The sequence below is a fragment of the Delphinapterus leucas genome, chromosome 17, assembly GCF_059928025.1.
Source record: "Delphinapterus leucas isolate spDelLeu-1000000601 "Yukka" chromosome 17, BTC_Dleu_Yukka2, whole genome shotgun sequence".
In the NCBI taxonomy this organism is placed as follows: Eukaryota; Metazoa; Chordata; class Mammalia; order Artiodactyla; family Monodontidae; genus Delphinapterus; species Delphinapterus leucas.
In genome coordinates, this window is record NC_143145.1 from 47,917,081 (window position 1) to 47,940,705 (window position 23,625).

The window sequence follows — 23,625 nt, forward strand, 5'->3', positions numbered from 1 at the left end:
TCATATTACCACCACTCCAAGCCAGTATAAGAGCTAATAGATGCCAGGCAAATCCTTTGGCAAAATTCATTTGAACCACCAATCTCTTCTGTATACCTGGCCACTTACTTTCACGCCTGTCTCAATCTTGTTCCTAGGGTACAACTCTGTGTCTTTGTGTGAAATGTCTTTTACTGACCCTTTGTTTGTCCTAACAGAAAATACTTAAAAAAAAATCATATGCAAAAAAGGGTATGAAAGCCAAGATTCGAGGAGGGAAGTGTTTTGTTTTGGTCAATATTCACCGAAAGATACTGGGTTCTTTTCTCTGGGAGAGGTTCTAGGTGAGATAGTTAATTACTCCTGGTCCTATGTGGAGTTGGGTGCACCAAGAGCATCTTCTTGGACAGACGTCTGGAGATCCACACCAACTGATTTAAACACTTGGTCTCTTTGAGGCATGCTTGAAGTTGCTTTTTGTACCACACTCAAAGGGTAGTCTGTACCTCACCCACCTGAGAAGTGCTGCTTCTGCAGAGGATGCCCTTGGATTTCTAACTGCAGTGGTTCCATCCTGAGGGAACTATACTCAGGTGGTTGATCAGCACAGAGGAAGGTGAACAACTTCCCCTTCTGAATTCCAGACTTAAGAGTGTCATAGTCAGTAAGGTCTGGTAGGCTGGCAGGTGGCTAAGATTAGCCGGGGTTAGTTGTTTCCCATTGCCATCTGAGTGACCTTTCAAATCAGGAATTTCTTCTCTTTCCTCATACACCATTCCTCTTGCCAGTCAGTCAAGGCCAAGGTCAACATTTTCTATGGACAGTCCAGTTTTTAAAAATTTGAGGAGGGGAGGTTCTCTAGCTTCTGTGGTTAATGAGATTTGCCCACCCTCTATTATAAAATAAAGCACCAAGGAGTTAAGAAAACTTATTTAAAACTTGGAAGTAAGACAGAACGATAGGTACTATATGTCCTTTTAACATCATCTAGGGGCATAGTTTAGCAGCTCCACCCGAGGGGTATTTAGGCAGGAGAATATGCTTTGTTCATCCCAACCATTATTTTTCATTAAAATTTCCAGACTCAGTGAAGTCACATGTTAACATGTAGATTTGGCAAATAATTTCTGTTCAGTATAATAGATAACCCCAAAGGTTATGGCTTATTGCTCTCTAGGTCATTAGCCAGTTTTGTATTTAACATCGTGATCTTGTTCTAATGTTGTTCCACATGCTTATGAAAATCTAGATCCTGAAAATGCTCTTTGAAGGAGCTTTACCATCTTAACGTTTCCCTCATTAATTAACAAGTTGGATAACATCTTTGACACATGTTCATTTGATATTTGGATGAGAGTCATGTTTTTCACTTTTTGAAAATTACAGTTTCAGAAGATTTTACTGGAAACCCAAGGGAGGATGGAATTGGGTCAAAGCTAGTATCAGTAAAGGGATTATGTCCCACAGGGAGTGCTATCATATGCTTTTCTAGACAAGATGATCATGGGTCTGTTTGCTGGGTCTAGCTGAGCAATGCAGATTTTGGGTTGTGGGGTGTATTTGGCTCTTCTAACTTTAAGACTATGACTCACGGTGTTTCACAGCCTTGCCTTCCATTGCCAATGATAATTCTGCCCAACATTGGGACTTCTGCTCCTGGCTTCTCTCTGCTCTTCCAGCTCTTCAGTGTCTTTCTATTCCCAACCCAAACAGACAACTGGTGAGTCCTTTCACTCCCAACTTCTTTTAATCTCCCTCTCTTGAGAGTGAGACTTCTGTACTTAGAGGTTCTAAAAGCTGGATTTTCAAGCCACTCATCAGTACTTGCTGACACTCGTTTCACCTCCTGGCTGTCTGTGGGGCACATATCTGATCTGGCTGGAGAAGAAACGCTGGGGCAGTATTTTTTACAAGAGCAACTTGTGAGTTCTAAAGTAAAATCTTGCCTTCAGACTGAGTTGAGTCTTTTCTAGTCTTTGGGGATGAGTGATCCTGTGTGCTCAATTATATCACTGCTGTAATTGGAAATCTACTTGTCATCAGTTCGTCAGGCTGTTTAATCTCTTGGTCACTCATTGGCAGCTTGGGCTGTTCTGTTTTTCCCTCTGATGTGTTATTTCTTCCCACAGTTCAAACCAGGATTTTCTGGAATGTGGGCTCCTTTTGTTACTCCTTCCTCTTCTCCCACCCCTCAGAGAGCATTACTCCTCTTTCTTTTAGCTCAGAGTTAGTTTGTGTTTTATCTTCTCTCTGCTTCTTGGATGGAATGAGCTCTTGAGAGGCAGATCATCCTGTCTTGATTTAGGCTGAGGAAAGATTAATTTTATTGGTAGGGCTTCTTTCTTGCCTTTCTATTCTCCTCTCTTCTCATAATGGCTTCTCTGAGGTGTCTCATTTCTCTCAACTTCTGGGATTCCAGGGGAGGTCAGGGCCGAAGAGCTGAGGGACTGGCTCTACATGCAGAGGTCCTGTCTGTCCTGAGGTAAGCTCAGCTTTCCCCTCCAGCCGTATATCCATGTTGACGTCCATCTTTGGGTCAAAGGTGTCATAATGCCTGCTCTGGCACAGGCTTGTTAGAGTCTGGAGGAAGCTATGACCTCACCTCTGTTTCCCAGGTCATCAGAATCTTTGTAAGGGGCTTCTCAGGGGCAGCAGGGAAGGAAGTGTCTTTATGCCTCCCAGAAGCACTTTTTACATTTTGCCATGGGATGTGATGATGTACGCTTTATAGGTCCCCCACAATGCCCAGAATAGTTGCAAAAAGATGTTGCTCAGTCTGTGTTTGATGAATAAATGAATGAATCAAATTAGTGGGATTTATTTTGACACTTGAGTTCCACTTCGAGCCTGGATTGGTTCATATAGCATTTCCATAGATCTAGCTTTATAGTCTTCATTATTTAAACTGTTATTGTAATAATAATTTAAGAAATTTCATATAAAATACAGATGCTGGTATAAGTATAGTTGCCTATATAATTAAAAGCTGGGGTCTTTCTGTTTTTAAAATTCTGCAAAACACAATTTCTAGCTATATTGAGAAAATTCCAGGCATGGCAGGTCTATGAGGTGCACGTGAGACCAGGACTGCATTAACAGCTCAGCCGCCGCCTGTGGTTGCACCAGGGGAAGGAGGTCAGTTGTGGAGTTTAGTCCTGACTAAAGACTAATAAATGTTATTAAACTGTTTGATTACTTAATACAAAAGAAGAATAGAATCTTCCCTGTATAGACTGACTGCACACTGATCGCCAGAGTTTCCTTTCTGTACACAGACTGAAGAAAGATTATTTTAATTTTTAAAACTTCTTTTTGTTTAAAACATCTTTATTGGGGTGTAATTGCTTTACAGTGGTGTGTTAGTTTCCGCTTTATAACAAAGTGAATCAGTTATACATATACATATGTTCCCATATCTCTTCCCTCTTGCGTCTCCCTCCCTACCACCCTCCCTATCCCACCCCTCCAGGCGGTAACAAAGCACCTAGCTGATCTCCCTGTGCTACGCGGCTGCTTGCCACTAGCTATCTACTTTACATTTGGTAGTGTATATATGTCCATGCCTCTCTCTCGCTTTGTCACAGCTTACCCTTCCTGATCCCCATATCCTCAAGTCCATTCTCTAGTAGGTCTGTGTCTTTATTCCTGTCTTACCCCTAGGCTCTTCATGACATTTTTCCCCCTTAATTTCCATATATATGTGTGTGTGTGTGTGTGTGTGTGTGTGTGTGTTAGCATACGGTATTTGTCTTTCTCTTTCTGACTTACACTCTGTATGACAGAATCTAGGTCTATCCACCTCATTACAAATAGCTCAATTTCGTTTCTTTTTATGGCTGAGTGACATTCCATTGTATATATGTGCCACATCTTCTTTATCCATTCATCCAATGATAGACACGTAGGTTGTTTCCATCTCCAGGCTATTGTATATAGAGCTGCAAGGAACATTTTGGTCCATGACTCTTTTTGAATTATGGTGTTCTCAGGGTATATGCCCAGTAGTGGGATTGCTGGGTCATACGGTAGTTCTATTTGTAGTTTTTTAAGGAACCTCCATACTGTTCTCCATAGTGGCTGTACCAATTCACATTCCCACCAGCAGTGCAAGAGTGTTCCCTTTTCTTCACACCCTCTCCAGCATTTATTGTTTCTAGAATTTTTGATGATGGCCATTCAGACTGGTGTGAGATGATATCTCATTGTAGTTTTGATCTGGATTTCTCTAATGATTATTGATGTTGAGTATTCTTTCATGTGTTTGTTGGCAGTCTGTATATCTGCTTTGGAGAAATGTCTATTTAGGTCTTCTGCCCATTTTTGGATTGGCTTGTTTGTTTTTTTTGTTATTGAGCTGCATGAGCTGCTTGTAAATTTTGGAGATTAATCCTTTGTCAGTTGCTTCATTTGCAAATATTTCCTCCCATTCTGAGGGTTGTCTTTTGGTCTTGTTTATGGTTTTCTTTGCTGTGAGAAAGGTTTGAAATTTCATTAGGTCCCATTTGTTTATTTTTGTTTTTATTTCCATTTCTCTAGGAGGTGGGTCAGAAAGGATCTTGCTGTGATTTATGTCAGAGTGTTCTGCTTATGTTTTCCTCTAAGATTTTGATAGTTTCTGGCCTTAGGTTTACGATTTTAATCCATTTTGAGCTTATTTTTGTGTATGCTGTTAGGGAGTGATCTAGTCTCATACTTTGACATGTACCTGTCCAGTTTTCCCAGCACCACTTATTGAAGAGGCTGTCCTTTCCCCACTGTACATTCCTGCCTCCTTTATCAAAGATAAGGTGACCATGTGTGCGTGGGTTTATCTATGGGCTTTCTGTCCTGTTCCATTGATCTATCTTTCTGTTTTTGTGCCAGTACCATACTGTCTTGATTACTGTAGCTTTGTAGTATAGTCTGAAGTCAGGGAGCCTGATTCCTCCAGCTTCGTTTTTCGTTCTCAAGATTGCTTCGGCTCTTCAGCATCTTTTGTGTTTCCATACAGATTGTGAAATTTTTTGTACTAGTTCTGTGAAAAATGCCAGTGGTAGTTTGATAGGGACTGCATTGAATCAGTAGATTGCTTTGGGTAGTAGAGTCATTTTCACAATGTTGATTCTTCCAATCCAAGAACATGGTATATCTCTCCATCTATTTGTTATCATCTTTAATTTCTTTCATCAGTGTCTTATAATTTTCTGCCTACAGGTCTTTTGGCTCCTTAGGTAGGTTTATTCCTAGATATTTTATCCTTTTTGTTGCAATGGTAAGTGGGAGTGTTTTCTTGATTTCACTTTCAGATTATTCATCTTTAGTGTATAGGAATGCCAGAGATTTCTGTGCATTAATTTTGTATACTGCTACTTTACCAAATTCATTGATTAGCTCTCCTCTCACTGTTGTGGCCTCTCCTGTTGCGGAGCACAGGCTCCGGACGCGCAGGCTCAGCGGCCATGGCTCATGGGCCCAGCCGCTCCACCGCATGTGGGATCTTCCCGGACCGAGGCACGAACCCGTGTCCCCTGCATCGGCAGGTGGACTCTTAACCACTGCGCCATCAGGGAAGCCCTGTTTGTAGATTTTTTGATGATGACCAGTATGAGGTAATACCTCATTGTAGTTTTGATTTGATTTCTAATGATTACTGATGTTGAGCATATTTTCATGTGTTTGTTGACAATCTGTATATCTTCTTTGGAGAAATATCCGTTTAGGTCTTCTGCCCATTTTGGGAGTGGTTGGTTTTTTTTTTTTTGATATTCAGCTGCATGAGATACTTGTATGTTTTGGATATTAATACTTTGTCAGTTGCTTCGTTTGCAAATATTTTCTCCCATTCTGTGGGTTGTCTTGTCATCTTGTTTAGGGTTTCATTTGCTGTGGAAAAGCTTTTTAGTTTCATTACGTGCTATTTATTTTTGTTTTTATTGCCATTTCTCTAGGAGGTGGGTCAAAAAGGATTTTGCTGTGATTTATGTCATAGAATGTTCTGCCTTTGTTTTCCTCTAAGAGTTTTATAGTGTCTGGCCTTACATTTAGGTCTTTAATCCATTTTGAGTTTCTCTTTGTCTATGCCGTTAGGGCGATTTCTAATTTCATTCTTTTACACGTAGCTGTCCAGTTTTCCCAGCACCACTTATTGAAGAGACTGTTTTTCCTCCATTGTTTATTCTTGCCTCCTTTAACAAAAATAAGGTGACCATATGCGCATGGGTTTATTTTTGGGCTTTCTATCCTGTTCCATTGATTTATATGTCTGTTTTTGTGACAGTACCATACTCTCTTGATTACTGTAGCTTTGTAGTACAGTCTAGTGTCTGTGAGCCTGATTCGTCCTGCTCTGTTTTGTTTTCCTCGAGATTGTTTTGGCTATTTGGGGTCTTTTGTGTTTCCATACAAATTTTGCAATTATTTGTTCTAGTTCTCTGAAAAATGCCATTGGTAGTGTGATAGGGATTGCACTGAAGCTGTAGATTAATTTGGGTAGTATACTACTACCCACAATGTTGATTTTCACAATGTTGATTCTTCCAATCCAAGAACATGGTATATCTCGCCATCTGTTTGTATCGCCTGTGATTTCTTTCATCATTGTCTTATAGTTTTCTGCATACAGGTCTTTTGTCTCCTTATGTAAGTTTATTCCTAGGTATTTTATTCTTTTTGTTGCAATGGTAATTGGGAGTGTTTCCTTAATTTCTCTTTCAGATTTGTCATCATTACTTGATAGAAATGGAAGAGCTTTCTGGGCATTAATTTTGTATCTTGCTATGTTACCAAATACAATGATTAGCTCTACTAGTTTTCTGGTAGCATCTTTAGGATTCTTTATGTATAGTATCATGTCATCTACAAACACTGACAGTTTTACTTGTTCTTTTCCAATTTGGATTCCTTTTATTTCTTTTTCTTCTCTGATGGCTGTGGCCTTTCAAATTGTTCTGAAAAAAAGAGGATACTAGTTCCACTGAAAGGTACACAGGTTTTCATTGTACATTTCTTTCAATTTTCTATTTGAATTTATTATAGAATGTTGGAAGAAATGAAAAGTAAGAACTGTCTAAATGTAACTTTCTTGATTTGGACATATTTTAACCAGGCCACAGAATGGCATAAACCTGGTGTCTTAAGTAAATTAGTTTTTTAAATGAAATATTTTGCAAGTATTATTTGTGTTTTGTGAAAGGAAGATGGTAGATATATGTTTTAAGAACTTATCACAGAAAGGTGCTCAGAAATTGTATGTAATCATACCAAGATAGAATGGTAAAATAAGCCAAGCATTTCTAGATATATCCAGGTAAATCCATATAATTTGAATAGTATATTTTCCCTTGCTCCTTCAAATGATTTGGGAAGTATAAATTTTCCTATATATCAGTGCCATATTTTATTTGATAGTTTATTTTTAATTTGCAGGAATCATGCATCTCATGCTAAGCCATATTTGCATAGATATCAGTTGAAAATAATTTTCTGAATTATTTTTATAAATTGACTTTTATTGAATTCTCTTATATTAAATATAGTAACTAAATAAAACTTTTGGGGCAATATGATCTAAATAAATAATGTCCACTAGAGATTGCCAACTTAGAATACTGTTTTGTTATTCACAATATTGATCTGAATCAAACTGTCATCACTAGGTGATTGCTGTCATCACTGGGGATTTAATGTTACATGACTAGAACAACACTTGTGAAATTGGCAGTGTGATACTGTGCTGTTTTAAAATTGAAGTATAGTTGATTTACAATGTTGTGTTAGTTACAGGTGTACAGCAAAGTGATATATTGTGTGTATATATATATATGTATGTATGTATGTATATGTATATATATTCTTTTTCAGATTCTTTTCCATTATAGGTTATTCTGATATATAGTTCCTAGAGATTATCATACTAAGTGAAGTAAGCCAGATGTAGAAAGACAAATATCATATATCATTTATATATGTGGAATCTAAAAAAATGATACAAATTAAAGTATTTACAAAACAGAAATAGACTCACAGACATAGAAGACAAACTTATGGTTACCAACTGTGATATTGTGCTTTTGCTTTACACTGTCTGTTGGAGACAACTCTCCATGGGTGGCTCACATTTCTGCATGTTTTGCAAACAAATACTGTCAACCCTTGAATAACACAAGGGTTGGGGCCCTAACCCCCTAGCAGTTGAAACTCTGCATATAAGTTATAGCCAGCCAACTTACAGTCTGCCCTCTGTATCTGTAATTCTACAACTGTGGATTCTCCCAAGTGTGGATCATGTAGTATTATGTTATTTATTATTGAAAAAACTCAGTGTATAAGTGGACCCTAGCAGTCCAAACCTGTGTTGTAATTAACTGTCCTTTGTTAACAAACTGTATTTTCAAGGATTTTGGTATACCTTGATAGAGAGAAATAGTGTCTCCTGCTGGAGCAAAACCAGGCATGCTTAGGTTATTCTGCAATTGGTTAAAGAGAACGTCTTCCTCCAGAGCAAAGGGCAGCATTCTTTCTGCCCATTCAAATATAGTCAGGTTCGGTCAGCTCAGAGTTCCTCTCCTGCACTAAAGCTACTGCATGGGCAGGCATTCATCTGACCTCATTCACACCACCCCTGTGGAACTTGGGGGCAAGGGGAAATTACACAAACATGCCATAAAATTAGAAATGCTTAACTTACTTTTAACATTACATAAAGGAAATTTAATAGTGTTTCATCTGGGCTGATATAAATGTGCTAGCAATATAGATCCATCTTAATATTGAAATAGATATACATTATGTATTATTTTTTTAAAGATTAGGCTAGAAAACTTATTCTAAAATGATTCCAGACTAGATAATGAAGATCAACCTGCATTTTGTCATCCATACACTTATCGTGCACAGTCAAAGTTGTATTATAAGTAGATGGAACCATGATTGACAGGTGTTTTCACAGGTATCTAATACAAATTAAATAAATTCCTTTCTTTACATTTATAGTAAAACTCTCCACATTCATATATATCTATAACCACACCCTCATCTCATTTATATAGCCTCTTATTCACATCAGATGAGTTTCTGAAATCCAGCTCCATTCCTTGCCACTGCCTTGATTTAGGCCTTCCTCTTCCTTTGGCTGGCTTTCCACCATCAACCTCTATGCAATTTGAACAATCTTCTATACCATTTTCATAATTATCATCTAAAAATTGTAGTATTCATAGCACTTTTCTTTTTTACATATGAGTCGTTTCTAATATTTAAGTTTGACTGAGGTCCAGTCTTTCTTTCCAGTTTCTCTATGGCTACCAGACACTTTCTTAATATCTTATCTTACATGTGATACATTCTGTGAAAAATTTACCACTCCTGTGCACAGAAGCAGTTGCCCCATCAGCAATGTTCCCCTTGTACTTTAGTCTTAGTCCATTCCATCCTTAATGCTGTAAAATTCCATGGGCATTTCCGAGTTGGTCTCCAGACTAAGGGTGGTGCCTGGATACCAGCATTTTGGTAATGGTGGTTTCATCTGGAAATGGAATGAGGTCATCTGTGGGTCAAAGGACACTCTGTTTCTTTTTTTAAAAAGTGAATGTAGTAGCATATTTTGCCAGTACCAGTGAAAATAATAATTTTTAATATCCAAAGCATCTCATGTAAATCTTCTAAAGTAGGGGGTTTAACTCAATCCACAGGTTTCCTGGTAACCAAGAAGGAGAAAAACATTGAACCCAGAGGACACCAATAAGAGATGTACCAAGAGCAGACCTGATGAGACTATTCTAAGACCACATCCTTGAATGTGCCTGCTGCTCATCTATCCCCTAAAACATTCTGAAATTAATTTTTAGGAAATATCTAACCTAGACAAAACTACAACTTAGAAAAGAATCAACACTTATGCAGTTTGTACTATGTTCCAAATACTATTGTAAGTCTTGACTTATATTGACTCATTTAATTGTCACAATATACCTATGAAACAGTTACTACTAACAGATGAAGAAGCCACAGAGTAACCTGTCCAAGGTCACAAAAGAAGGGGCAGAGAAGAGATTTGAACTCAGATAATTTGCTTCCAAAGTAAACAACTTAGTGTCGAAACTAACCTGTTACAAGTTAGAATAAACATTGCTGAAAACAATGTTAGGGTAAGGGGGAAGAATCTTTAGAAAACGGAGCAAAATGAAATAGAAAATAAAGCAAAGGTAACAGCATCATTTCCTTGGCAAATTTAGACATTAGCATTTAGATGTATCTTATTCTTCACAAAATATTCCATCGCATGTGTGACTCATGACTAATATAATCAGTCATCTATTGATGGACACATAGTTTGGGTACTTTCATAAATACTCTATCAAATAAATTGCTGGGTGAATGGGTATAAACATTTAAAACCATAGACACATTAAAAATCTTACCTTTAAAAATGACAGAATTTATACATTATAAACAGTAAGCAAAGTCTCTTTTCCCACTCTTTATCAAGAATGGGCATCATTAACCTTCATTCTTTGTCAATAGGATGTGTGAATAATTATTTCTAATGTCTTATATCTTAAGAATTAAATCGATGCAGAGAAAGCTTTCGACAAAATTCAACACCCATTTATGACAAAAGCCCTGCAGGAAGTAGGCATAGAGGGAACATTCCTCAACATAATGAAGGCCATTTATGACAAACCCACAGCCAACAGTGTGCTCAATGGTGAAAAACTGAAACCATTTCCACTAAGATCAGGAACAAGACAAAGGTGCCCACTTTCACCACTCTTATTCAACATAGTTTTGGAAGTTTTAGCCACAGCAATCAGAGAAGAAAAAGAAAGAAAAGGAATCCAAATCGGAAAAGAAGAAGTAAAGCTGTCACTGTTTGCAGATGACTATACATAGAGAATGCTAAGGATGCTACCAGAAAACTACTAGAGCTATGGTACAGTAGCAGGATACAAAATTAATGCACAGAAATCTCTGGCATTCCTATACACTAATGATGAAAAATCTGAAAGTGAAATCAAGAAAACACTCCCATTTACCATTGCAACAAAAAGAATAAAATATCTAGGTATAAACCTACCTAAGGAGACAAAAGACCTGTATGCAGAAAATTATAAGACACTGATGAAAGAAATTAAACACGATACAAAGAGATGGAGAGATATACCATGTTCTTGGATTGGAAGAATCAACATTGTGAAAATGACTCTACTACCCAAAGCAATCTACAGATTGAATGCAATCCCTATCAAACTACCACTGGCATTTTTCACAGAACTAGAACAAAACATTTCACAATTTGTATGGAAACACAAAAGACCCCGAATAGCCAAAGCAATCTTGAGAATGAAAAACGGAGCTGGAGGAATCAGGCTACCTGAGTTCAGACTCTACTACAAAGCTACAGTAATCAAGACAGTATGGTACTGGCACAAAAACAGAAAGATAGATCAATGGAACAAGATAGAAAGCCCAGAGATAAACCCACGCACACATGGTCACCTTATCTTTGATAAAGGAGGCAGGAATGTACAGTGGGGAAAGGACAGCCTCTTCAATAAGTGGTGCTGGGAAAACTGGACAGGTACATGTCAAAGTATGAGATTAGATCACTCCCTAACACCATACACAGAAATAAGCGCAAAATGGATTAAAGTCGTAAACCTAAGGCCAGAAACTATCAAACTCTTAGAGGAAAACATAGGCACAACACTCTATGACATAAATCACAGCAAGATCCCTTTTGAGCCACCTCCTAGAGAAATGGAAATAAAAACAAAAATAAACAAATGGGACCTAATGAAACTTCAAAGCTTTTCCACAGCAAAGGAAACCATAAACAAGACCAAAAGACAACCCTCAGAATGGGAGAAAATATTTGCAAATGAAGCAACTGACAAAGGATTAATTTCCAAAATTTACAAGCAGCTCATGCAGCTCAATAACAAAAAAACAAACAACCCAATCCAAAAATGGGCAGAAAACCTAAATAGACATTTCTCCAAAGAGTATATACAGACTGCCAACAAACACATGAAAGAATGCTCAATATCATTAATCATTAGAGAAATGCAAGTCAAAACTACAATGAGATATCATCTCACACTGGTCAGAATCTACAAACAATGCTGGAGTCGGTGTGGAGAAAAGGGAACCCACTTGCACTGTTGGTGGGAATGTAAATTGATACAGCCACTATGGAGGACAGTATGGAGGTTCCTTAAAAAACTACAAATAGAACTACCATATGACACAGCAATCCCACTACTGGGCATATACCTTGAGAAAACCATAATTCAAAGAGTCATGTACCAAAATGTTCATTGCAGCTCTATTTACAATAGCCAGGACATGGAAGCAACCTAAGTGTCCATCAGCAGATGAATGCATAAAGGAGATGTGGCACATATATACAATGGAATATTACTCAGCCATAAAAAGAAACGAAACTGAGTTATTTGTAGTGAGATGGATGGACCTAGAGTCTGTCACACAGAGTGAAGTAAGTCAGAAAGAGAAAAACAAATACCATATGGTAGCACATATATATGGAGTCTAAGAAAAATAAAAAAAGGTCATGAAGAACCTAGGGGCCAGACGGGAATAAAGACACAGACCTACTAGAGAATGGACTTGAGGATATGGGGAGGGGAAGGGTAAGCTGTGACAAAGTGAGAGAGTGGCATGGACATATATACACTACCAAACGTAAAATAGATAGGTGGTGGGAAGCAGCCGCATAGCACAGGGAGATCAGCTTGGTGCTCTGTGACCACCTAGAGGCGGGGTATAGGGAGGGTGGGAGGGAGGGCGATGCCAGAAGGAAGAGATATGGGAACATATGTATATGTATAACTGATTCACTTTGTTAAAAAACAGAAACTAACACACCATTGTAAAGCAATTATACTCCAATAAAGACGTTAAAAAAAAAAGAATTAAGAGGTTTATTAATTATGTATTCCTGTGTAACAAATAGTCCAAAAACTTTAGCAGCTTAGAACAACAGACATTTATTATCTCACAGTTTCTATGGAAACAGATATAGGAAAACAGGTGCAAGTTAGCTGGGAGTGTCAAAGCCTCAGGCTCCGGCTCTCAGGCAGGGTGCCATCAAAATATTGGCAGGGCCTACAGTCATCTCAAAGCTCAACTGGGGGAGAGTCCCCTTCCAAGATTGCTCATGTTGTTGCTGTCAGGTCTTGTTTCTTTGTCACATAGGGCTCTCCACTGGCTCCCTGAATGTCCTCATGACATGGCAGCAGTCTAAGGTGTCGAAGCCAGAGAAAGGAAGATACAGTCCTTTATTATTTAATCATGAACGTAACATCCATCATTTTTGCTTTTTCTATTTGTTGGAAACTGTCACCAGATCCAGACCACATTTAAGAGAAGGATAATACACGAGGATAAGGATCATTAGGAGCCACCTCAGGAACTGTGTATCTATGAGGGATATAGAACAACTTTTTCTATGTATTTGACTTGGAGTGTGTGTCCCCTAAAAACTCTTGAAAATGTTTATATTTTCAAATTTATCTTTTATGTTGTCTGAAGTTATTACTGTACTCAGGTCTTCCCCATTCTTAGAGTACTTTCAAAAAATTAAACCCTAGGAAGATTTCTTATGCTATTTTTATGGATTATTTTTGTATTTAAGTATTTTAGCCATTTGAGCAATTTGGAAGTTACAAAGAATGAGGTATGGATTTTGCTTTATTTTATCCAAATAGTGAGCTATTTGTCTCAAAAATATGTATTTTTACATATAATAATTCAGCTTCCCTTTCCCGGATTTGAAATGCACAATGGCAGAATTTTACCCCATTCTACTCAAAATAAATAGATTGCTCCTCAAATCCTTGTGATTTCTTATAAAATTTTCTTTTATAATCTTGTGATTATAAAATAGGTATAACCTGTGAGAACAAACCTTGTTCTGAAAAAAATCATCTAACTCTTCATATCACAGAATCATTGTTCTAACTCTTAATATATATATATATGTGTGTGTGTGTGTGTGTGTGTGTATATATATATAGTTTATGCCATCATGTATCATGACTTAAACTCTTAAGGACTTAGTTATATGATCCATGTAGGTGTAAACTTTGTATCTACTATATGAAGCAGTATTTTGAAACCATCAGCAATCACTTGATTTTGGGACTGTGAGTATATACTCCATAGTCAAAATTAGAAATTAATATTTTCTTATGACAATTAAAATTACGTGTGTAGATTCTTACTGCTACTCACTCAAGACCTAGGACTGCGGAGGAGCTGATCTATCAGGTTTTCTTGCTAGCTATCTGTTGCCAGTTACATACTTAATAATTGAGAACATAATTCACTTCTTTCAGTTTCTCAAAATCCTCCTCTATACAACCTCCCTTTGAGCTGAAAACTTTCCATTCAGTAAAGTGGGTTACTTTTGTCTATAGGAACATGGTGGGTTAATGATGGCATAACAGCTCTCATAGTTTCTTGGAAAGTCTTGCATCTACTGCCACCCTCTGAAGTGGCAGGGTACGCAATACCTATTGCATTGTTCTCAGCTTCTTATGAAAATCTAAAACTTAAAGAGTTCTGTTTCTTATTCAGTTAAACTAGTTGTCTGTATGATTCTTATTGTTGTTATAGTTACCTTGTTATATTTACCTTGCTTTCTGGCTATCAATACTTATGTCATTTCATCTGACTATTACCTCCTTGAGATCATACTATATTTCATAAGTTTTGTATGCTCTGCAGGGCTTAGCACAGTGTCTTGCACAAGACAGATAATGAAAATATGTTTTGAATGAAGTAAATCATAATGCACTGGTTGGTGTATTTTGTGTGTGACTGAAAAAAAATTTTTTTATAGTAAGCATACATGATGTTTGGCTGATGCCATACATTTTCACTTAATTCATTGTCTATTTTAACTGAAAATATTTTGTTAGAATATAAGGGAGTTTAAACTTTTATTTGGAAAGAGACGTAATTTCTTTGTAGCTGAAAACTTCAAAGGTTTGCTAGTGGTAGATTATCCTTGCCCGATATAATTATCCTATGTAGTTAGAGACTATACTATAAGACATTACCATACAAAAGTTCCTTGACCGTAAGGCTGTTTTCTTTCTTCACACATTTTCTCTCCCATGAAGTAAGGTTGTGATACACATAAAGTTAATATTTGAGAAATGACTACATTGTAGAGCTTCATTGGTGGTGACATTGGTCAATCACATGAAATTTATTAGAATTCTAGATGAACTCAATGTCATCAAATTCCAGTTCAATCTAACACTGACTTCCAAAACTGTGCCCTTCTCTCAAATTTCATGACCACATCCATAGTGCTGCATTATAATATTTCAGCATGTGGACAAGTGCAGAAATCATGCATACAGTGCTCACTTGTTATAAAAATTCAGAAAATAAATCTAAATACCAATAAAAGGAGAAAATAAAATCAACTATAACTTGATCATTTAGAGATGACATTTTAGTGTTTCCATCTAGATGTGTTTATTTGCATATAATATGAGTCTGTCATATAGATATTCAATTTTTCATTGAATGTGTCATGAACATTATTTTATGTCAACCATGTACCGTGAACATTGTGTACTAAATATGCTTTTTAGAAATCAAATTCAGTGGCTTCATTAGAGTGGAGAGTAGCGTATTTATTTTACCAATCCCTGATTTTTGACAATTTAAGCTCTTTCCAAATATTTATTATTATAAAAATTCTCACAATAAAAATTCATGTGCCTAGGTACTTACACACATACACTATTATGATATTCCTGATGTACAATATTGCTGTATTTCTTTCAATTACTGTATTTGTTTATATTAAACCCCACTTTTCCTGACTCTACCATTTCAGTCTCCACATATCATCAGAGTAATCATTTCACAATGACATTTATATGCCATGCCTCAGTTTAATCGTCTTCAGTGGGTCCCCATTGCCAGCCTGCATATCTAAAAGATCAAAGCATCCTCCTAGCCTTTGAATTCTGCCTCTTCCCAATTAGGATCTCTTGATTTTTACCTGTAGGCTTAGTTCTTCTCCAAATTCCCGGAGCAAATCCTGGTGATTTTATACTTAAAGGCATACATTCCTCAAAAAATTCTATTAAAATTCAGAACCTTCTCCCAATGACAAAACAAAAAATGTAGATAACTCCACGATGAAGCAGAATTTGGGTCTCACTTAGTCATAAATTCAAACTGTCATTTCAAATAGACATGATTTGGCTGATGTGAGCATTTCACAAAATAAGTGGTAAGAAACAGTTTTGTAAAGACAGTAGTACACAGAGGAAGCGTTTAATGTTATCTTTTAGATGTGAAAGCAGAAACTAAGGTTCAGAAGAATAAACTTACTTTTCATCCTGCTTAGCTACGCAGTCTCTTTCTATGGAAAGCAGTAAATATTTATTATAGGTTAAAGGCAATGAAAATAATGGACCTGTAGCTGGCAGCCATGCCAGGTAGTTCTTGGCACTGACAACATTTACCATATAAGCAATGACTGTCAAATTTAAAGAGCAAACACATTTTCCAGGAAAAATCATTTAATATTCATTTGCCAAGCACAGGGTATATTCAATTTGAGGGTTAACACTTAAAAAATACAGACACGAGGCAGAAAATATTGATTTTAAAAGAAGAAAAGGGGGAGGACATTTAAAAATCCATTTAAAATTAAAACTTTTCACAGAATCTCTAAAGTGGATCTAATAAATCCTGTGTCTCATATAAGAAACAGGCTTATTTCTGCTGTCTCAGATCATTTTGCAGACCCTTCGTTTAAGTCATGGCAGCTTAGCCAGTCTGGCAAAGACTGAAGGAGAAGGAAAACGTTATTTATAGGCTTCTTATAGGATATGAATTGCTCTTATTTCTTCATAAAAATTCTATTTAAAAAAATTTTTATTACTGTATTTATGTAGCCCACCATACAAGGGGCTCAAAAATACCACCACTCCACACACACATACACACCCACCAAAGTGAATTGGTATGAAACGGGGCCCATAATTTGTGAAAGAAAGGATCTGGCCTCAGCTTGGATCCAATTAGGATTAAATCCCACTCACTACCACCTGGAAATAAGAAAGCAATGAGAAGAGATGAAATGAAAGTAATGAAAGTAATTAGAGAGAGACAGAGACAGAGAGAGAGGGACAGAGACAGAGAGAGGGAAAGAAGAAGGTGAGGGGAGAAAGAGAGAGAGAGAGACTCTCAAGCTACAAAAATAGAAGCCATTGCCAGTCTAGTAATACCTGGATAAAGACAGTTAATAGACATTATCATAGGAATTCATCAAACTAGACACATAATGAAGAATCTTTAAAAATGTACTAGAAACAAATACAGACTAGGTGGAAGTCAATTTTATAATTACACAAAATTCTATCCCTATAATGGATAGAACACTATGGTATAAACAGAATTTAAATCAAAACTAATATTTCTGAATACTAGCTTGAAGAAAACATTACATATATTATACTTTTTAATTCTCAGAGATTAAATTTTATTTTCACTCACTCCTCACATTCAATTAAGCACAAAATCCTGTTGATTTTACCCGCATAACATCACTAGAGTATTCCCTTTCACTCCATTCCTTCTACCATATTTCCACTTCAGGGTTCTATCATCTCTCATTCAGAATATTAAAATATCTTCTGAGTGGAACTCCTTATCTCCTGTCTTGAGCACTCCTAACACATTCTCTACATTGAAGCTAGAGAAATCTTCCTAAAACTTTGTATGTTTTCATGTAATATTCCTCCTTAAAATTTGTCGGTAGCATCTTTTTACCTTCAGGATGAAAAACATCATCTATCCTATGGCATCCATGTCCTTTCACAACCCAGGCTTTGATTACCCTGTCAGCCTCATTCCTCACGCCCATCTCAGATTCACTGCCCATGTGCCATCTCTGCCAAGTCATCTGCAGTTCCCTCAAAACCGTCAGCTCTTTCTCCTCTGAACACTTGCTTATTCCATGCTTTCTGACAGCAGTTATTTACCTCAACATTTTGCCTGGGTAGCTCCTGATTATCACTTTGGCTAACCTTAGGTTTCTTCTCCACTAGGAAGCCTTGCATAATGATTTCTAGTTCAGATTTGTTATTTCCTTTAGAGAGTTCCATAATATTATCATGTCCAATCTCTCATAATACTTAGTAAAAGTGTTACAGTGATTTCACTTGAGGTCATGGACATACTGAATGATCAGGAATGAAGAAAGTACCAAACACTGAAAGATGTTTGAAAAGTACTCACAAAGGGAACATGCCAGATAAAGGCAGTATCTGCCTATATATTATAACCTGCCCTAAGCATTGCCGTGGTGACTAACATAACGGTGTAGGTGGGAGATTTTGAGGCTTTAGGACAAGTTAGTGGAATAAGAGTCAAGACAGGAAGAAACAGTAAACAATGTAAAACAAGGAGAATAAAGAAGTCATACAACTGTGAATTAAAGAATGAAGTAGGAGCTAGAAGAAAACTCCAACAGATCCGCTTTGGTGAAAAACAGGCTTGTTGTTTTCTTTGCAAGATTATGTAATCTACACAGTGGCCTTTCATGCACCACTCTTGGGAAAATAAGCTACTTTTTCACATTTTAATGAATGGAGTCATTTGTTTTTCATACCTCTCCTATTCTGATCTTCCAAAGGTCATAGAGTCTTCATCAAATATTTTAAACTATAAATATCTAACAAATTAAAATAGAAATGTTATAGGAAATAAAAAATCTTTAATAGGAATCTTGCTTATACTAGCTAATGAAAGCAGCATACAGACTGAAGTATTACCAAACAATGAATCCCATCAAACTGCTAATGGAAAGCCTTATAGCAAAATAATAAAAATGGTTTTTGAATGTGGTGTATGGCTACCAGTGGCATCATGCTAATCAAAGCTCATATATGCCCACAGCTCTCCACAATTTCGTACAAACTCTTACCCTAATTTTGTTTCTCAGTCTTCCCTTACATATTTGTTTTCACTTACATCTATTTACTCTCTCATGAGCAGAATCTGAGTTGTCCAGTATTGATGCCTTTGTTTACACAGTTGTTTCCGCATAGAGTGCTATCTTTATCTCTCTACACATCTCCAAATGGTACTTGTATTCAAGGTCTAATTTAAATCTTACTTCTTTCATAGATAATTTCTTGGCCAATGTCTATTGAAATGCTATCTCTTAGCTCTGAATTATATTAGGATTTATCTTTTCATTTAGTGTCCTGCATTAACGATAACCAAACAAAAATGAGATTAAGTCTTTCACATTACTTGTAAACTGAGTCTAAAGGCACACTAAATGGCTAATTTAAGAATATTTTAGCAATCATAGTATTATTATATTGCTTACCTAGATAATTCTGAAAAGAAAATCATTCATGGATGCACATATTCTGTTATATAGTTTTATAATGAACAAATTATTTTTAAAATATTCCCTTAAAGCAGTGAGCTGATTGCTCTGTGTGGAGCAGATGCCCTGTCATTCCTTAGTCAATCTCTTGAAATGAGTTTTTCCTACTCTAAACTATGGTGGACTTATCATCTCTTATTTACTCGTTTATATTAGCTATAACTGTGCAAACATGAGATTGTAAATTGAGTCTAAAGACATCTCCAAACAAATGGTTCAAAAATATTTTTTAGTAACAGTAGTATTATCAGAATAAGTATTACTTCTTGAAAAGATTCTATGAAAGGAATACCTTCAAGCTTTATGCATTCTGTGAACATTCATGTCATTACTTGACTATTTTAAAGGAATTTTCCCAAAGCACTGTTATGTATACTTTACGAAATTAAGTCTTATGGACCCCTGCTTGCTCCCTAGCCCTGCTGAGGCCCTCTGCCTCAGTGGGGAAGGTTCTTTCTCCCTTTGAGTTCATGCAGCCAAAATAAAACCGAGGCTGAGATTGAAGCAGCTTTATTCAATGGTCAGAGAATGGAGAAGTAGAAACTTAGTTCACGAATCAACTTCTCACCTTAATGGTGAGAGGGATTTGCTTTTAAGGAATAAGGACGATGAAGGTAGGAGTGAGACTAATGACGGTGAGGCACGTGCATTGGTTTTCTGGGAAAGAAGCAGGGCTTCCCTGGAAATGGGGTACCATCCCTTTTCTGTCCTTTTTTGCTTTGTGACATCCGGTCATAGTCACCTGTAGGTGTGTCATATAGTATACTATATAGTAAAATCAGCATAAAATGAGACTCAGGGTCTGCTGGAGGTCAGATTCGTAGCCATTTTGGTTTCAGCTGATTCTAACCAGTTTTTGTTTTTCTCTACCTATAACTTCCTTTGTGTCCAGACCCTGTGACTTAAAGATATATGTTAGTTCCTGTTCAAAGGAGGGATTGGTGAGTTTTGAGCAAGGGTCTGGTGGCAACTCTGGTAATACATAGAGCAGAGGCTCTTTCTCTAAATATTAGCCAATTGACTGGTAAATTTAATAAGGGTAAGCACTAAATTGAAAGGTAAAAGGCCACTTATGCCTCATCACAATAGAAGGGATTTGGGTGTAAAAAGTATTAAAACAAAGTTGTCCTTAGTACCCCTAGCAATTCACTGAATCCCAGACCTGAAAGTGGTGGTTATTCTCCATTATGTGTGAAGTGTTCCAGTTGGTTTTACTGGAAGAAAGCTGAAAATTTAGAGTTTGCTCTGAACAATAAGCAAACAATAAGCAAAATAAACCAAAAAAATCTTAGTCATCTATGTTTTGAATAGGTAATATACTTATATGTTTCAAAATTCAAGAATTACAAGAATGCATAAAGAGTTTCTCTTCTTCTCCCTGCTCTTCAGCCACTTAATATCCCAACTGTGAGGCAACCAATTATACCAGTTTGTGAGACCTGTTTTAATTAAATTTATATTTCCTAAGCTGAAACAGGTCTGTATTTGCCTCATGAAATGTAGGTCAACAAGACAGTTATTGAGTAGCACCTTTGCCGGGAAGGCTCCTGGATACTCTGAGAAAGAATTATAGAGAGGGCATGCTAGGGGATATCTTAGTGATACTTAATATACTAATTCCTCCTCCCATTAAGAGTATGATGCATTCTTCCTTCTCTTGTGATCCTATTCTGTGTTGGCCACTTTACTACAGTTGGTTTCATTATCCCTACTTTATATATGAGAACACTAAGCCTCACATAAATTAATAGTTTCTAATGGTCATGCCAACAATAAGTGGCAGATTTGGAGTCAGATTTGAATTGCAATTGTGGGACTCTAAAGCCTTTGTTTTTTCCACTCACTGCTTAATCAGAGAAGGAAAATTCTTGAAGTCAGATTTCAGGAAGAATGAATGGGAAAACAGAGAAAGCCAAAACAGTTTAAAAATAGGTTTTTTTATTAAAAAAATTAAAATGTAAAACAGCTTTTATAGACATATTACCTAAATTACCCATAGCAAATTTCAGTTACAAAACAGTTACACTGTTTACACAAGGTATTTGAACAACCTATCAGACTCACCTACTCATAAGGCGTTGGGAGATTGTTGGGGAAGGTCCTCTCATGGGCAGAAGTCAGGTTACAGAGAATAATTCACCAATCACTAAAATAAGAACATGTTACAGCACATAAACTTATTTTTCTTTTGTGATCTCAAAGACCAATGCAAACATTATCCACACCAGAGCCCAAGAAGTACCTGTATCTGTTATTCCCACTTCATAAGTGAGGACATAAGACACCCTGTGAGTCAACTGCATAGCCCAGTCCTATGCTCAGACTACATAAATACCGCTAATGTTAACATTCTAGGAAACAAGTGGGAGAAAAATGTGATGCAGTAATGCCAGAGTGTTGCACTGTTCCTTATGGCTTCTTTGACGGCAGAATTAATTTCCTACCCGATTTAGTGAAGAATTTTAGATTATGAAATTGTTAATGAGCACGAAAGGGAGCTCCCTTCATTTCTTGGTCCCAAATGGCACAAAACTTAGATAAATTAAAATCTTGAGAAGCAGCATCCAAAATGGGAGGATCAATCTCCTTTAAAATACCTAAGGAATCCATCAGTGCTAGATTTCCATATATTTTAATAGTTGATTCTAAAATACATCTACCCTCTCTAATCAACCACCACCCTTCAAAGTTGACTAGATACACATAATTTCCCAGTAATTGCTCCACAGAATTCAAGACCCAGGGTAAATAGACCCTGTATATCACTAAATCAGGATTATGGTACACAAAAAGCGGGAACAATTTCTAGAGGTGTCTCAAACTTACTGTGAGATCTAGCCCATCCAAGCCTGATCGCAAGAGAGCAAGTAAAAGCCACAGGCAGATGAAAGTCAATACCATTAGCAGGGCTGAAGCTGAGGAATTTATCTGCTGTTGGATACTGACGGCCTCTGGCTAATCAGGCATCTAGCATGATGTATTTTCACTTTAGGTAGAGGGGGAGGAGAGGAGAATGTTGTAATCATGGATGTTAACTCACTAAGAATTGAATGCAGGGCCTAGTTAAATTCCTATTGGAAGGAAAATACACAAGGCTAGTGACTAGACTCACTGATTAATATATATGGTTGAAAGGTTTTTCTGGAAACAGGAACTAATCTAGCCTTCCCTTGAAATCTGGACATTGCACTAAACTTGTTCCAGGATGGGAGAGACATTCAAAAGTTTTGGTCGTTTAACAGCTTTCTGATTTCCGTTTATTGTTAGCAAAGATAATACAAGTTTCCTCTAGAGACAGGTTTCCCTCCCTGTGACGGTAAGAGGAGAAACTAAATTGAGTTTGATATCTAAACTTTCATGCCTACATGTGTAAACCAAAAACAACAAAAAGCCCAAACCAAAACGTCCCAGACTCTACAGCAGTGCTGTTCAATAAAAATATAATGTGAACCACATATACAATTTGAAATTTTCTAATAGCCACTTAAAAAAAAAAAGTAATAGCCACCTGTGGCTAAGAGCCTACCTATTGGGCAGTGCAGCACTAGAATTCGACTTCAAAAAAAAAAAGGGAAAAACAAAGCAAACAGAACCCAATTTCAATAAAGAGGACGTTTAGAGTTGGGCTGTGATCGCTGATTTTTGGTGTCTGGAGAAAGGAGGCCCAGGAGTAAGAAACAAAGGAGAGGGCAGTGAAAAGAAGCGTGATTGCTGCATCTCCAGAGAAGCCTGCTCTCCCCACCATGTTAGCCCAAGCGTTGAACGGCTGCCTAGAGGTGACGAGGTGTGCGGCCGATCCTAAAGGGTCACCGTCGCTTGGGCTTCAAAGCCCGCTTGCCCGGGATTAGAGCCAGTGGGGTGGGGAACGCAGATTTCGGGGCTCCGCGGTGGAGCCGCCAGGGCGCCCTACCTGTCGAGCAGCGGGGTGTGAATGTGCAGGTGTTTCACGGCCACCTGAACGCGCCAGTCTGCGTGGCGGGCAGAAGACACGATGCCGGACGCGCCGCGGCTCAGGTAGCGCAAGTCGGCGAGCTTGTGGTACGGGAGGGTGAGCAGGACGCTGCAGATGGCCTCCTCGTTCATGGTAGCGGGTGGCGCGGGCACTCAGGCAGCCGGTCGATTCCGGAAGTGCCCGCCGCTCCCCCGGCTCCACCCCCTGCGCGAGCCGCGTCGGCAGGCCCTACAGCCTGCCGGACATGAGGTCACGAGGC

At 37.5% G+C, this 23,625-nt stretch overlaps 1 long non-coding RNA gene across 1 annotated transcript; it reads right to left on the reverse strand.

The window, feature by feature from the left end:
* Positions 1–12,949: 12,949 nt before the first annotated feature.
* Positions 12,950–23,605, reverse strand: LOC149746957 (uncharacterized). The gene is made up of 3 exons (XR_016388247.1): positions 23,325–23,605; positions 21,479–21,560; positions 12,950–13,218 (listed from the first exon to the last, which is right to left on the reverse strand). It is a non-coding gene; the product is annotated as an uncharacterized LOC149746957 (long non-coding RNA).
* Positions 23,606–23,625: the final 20 nt, after the last annotated feature.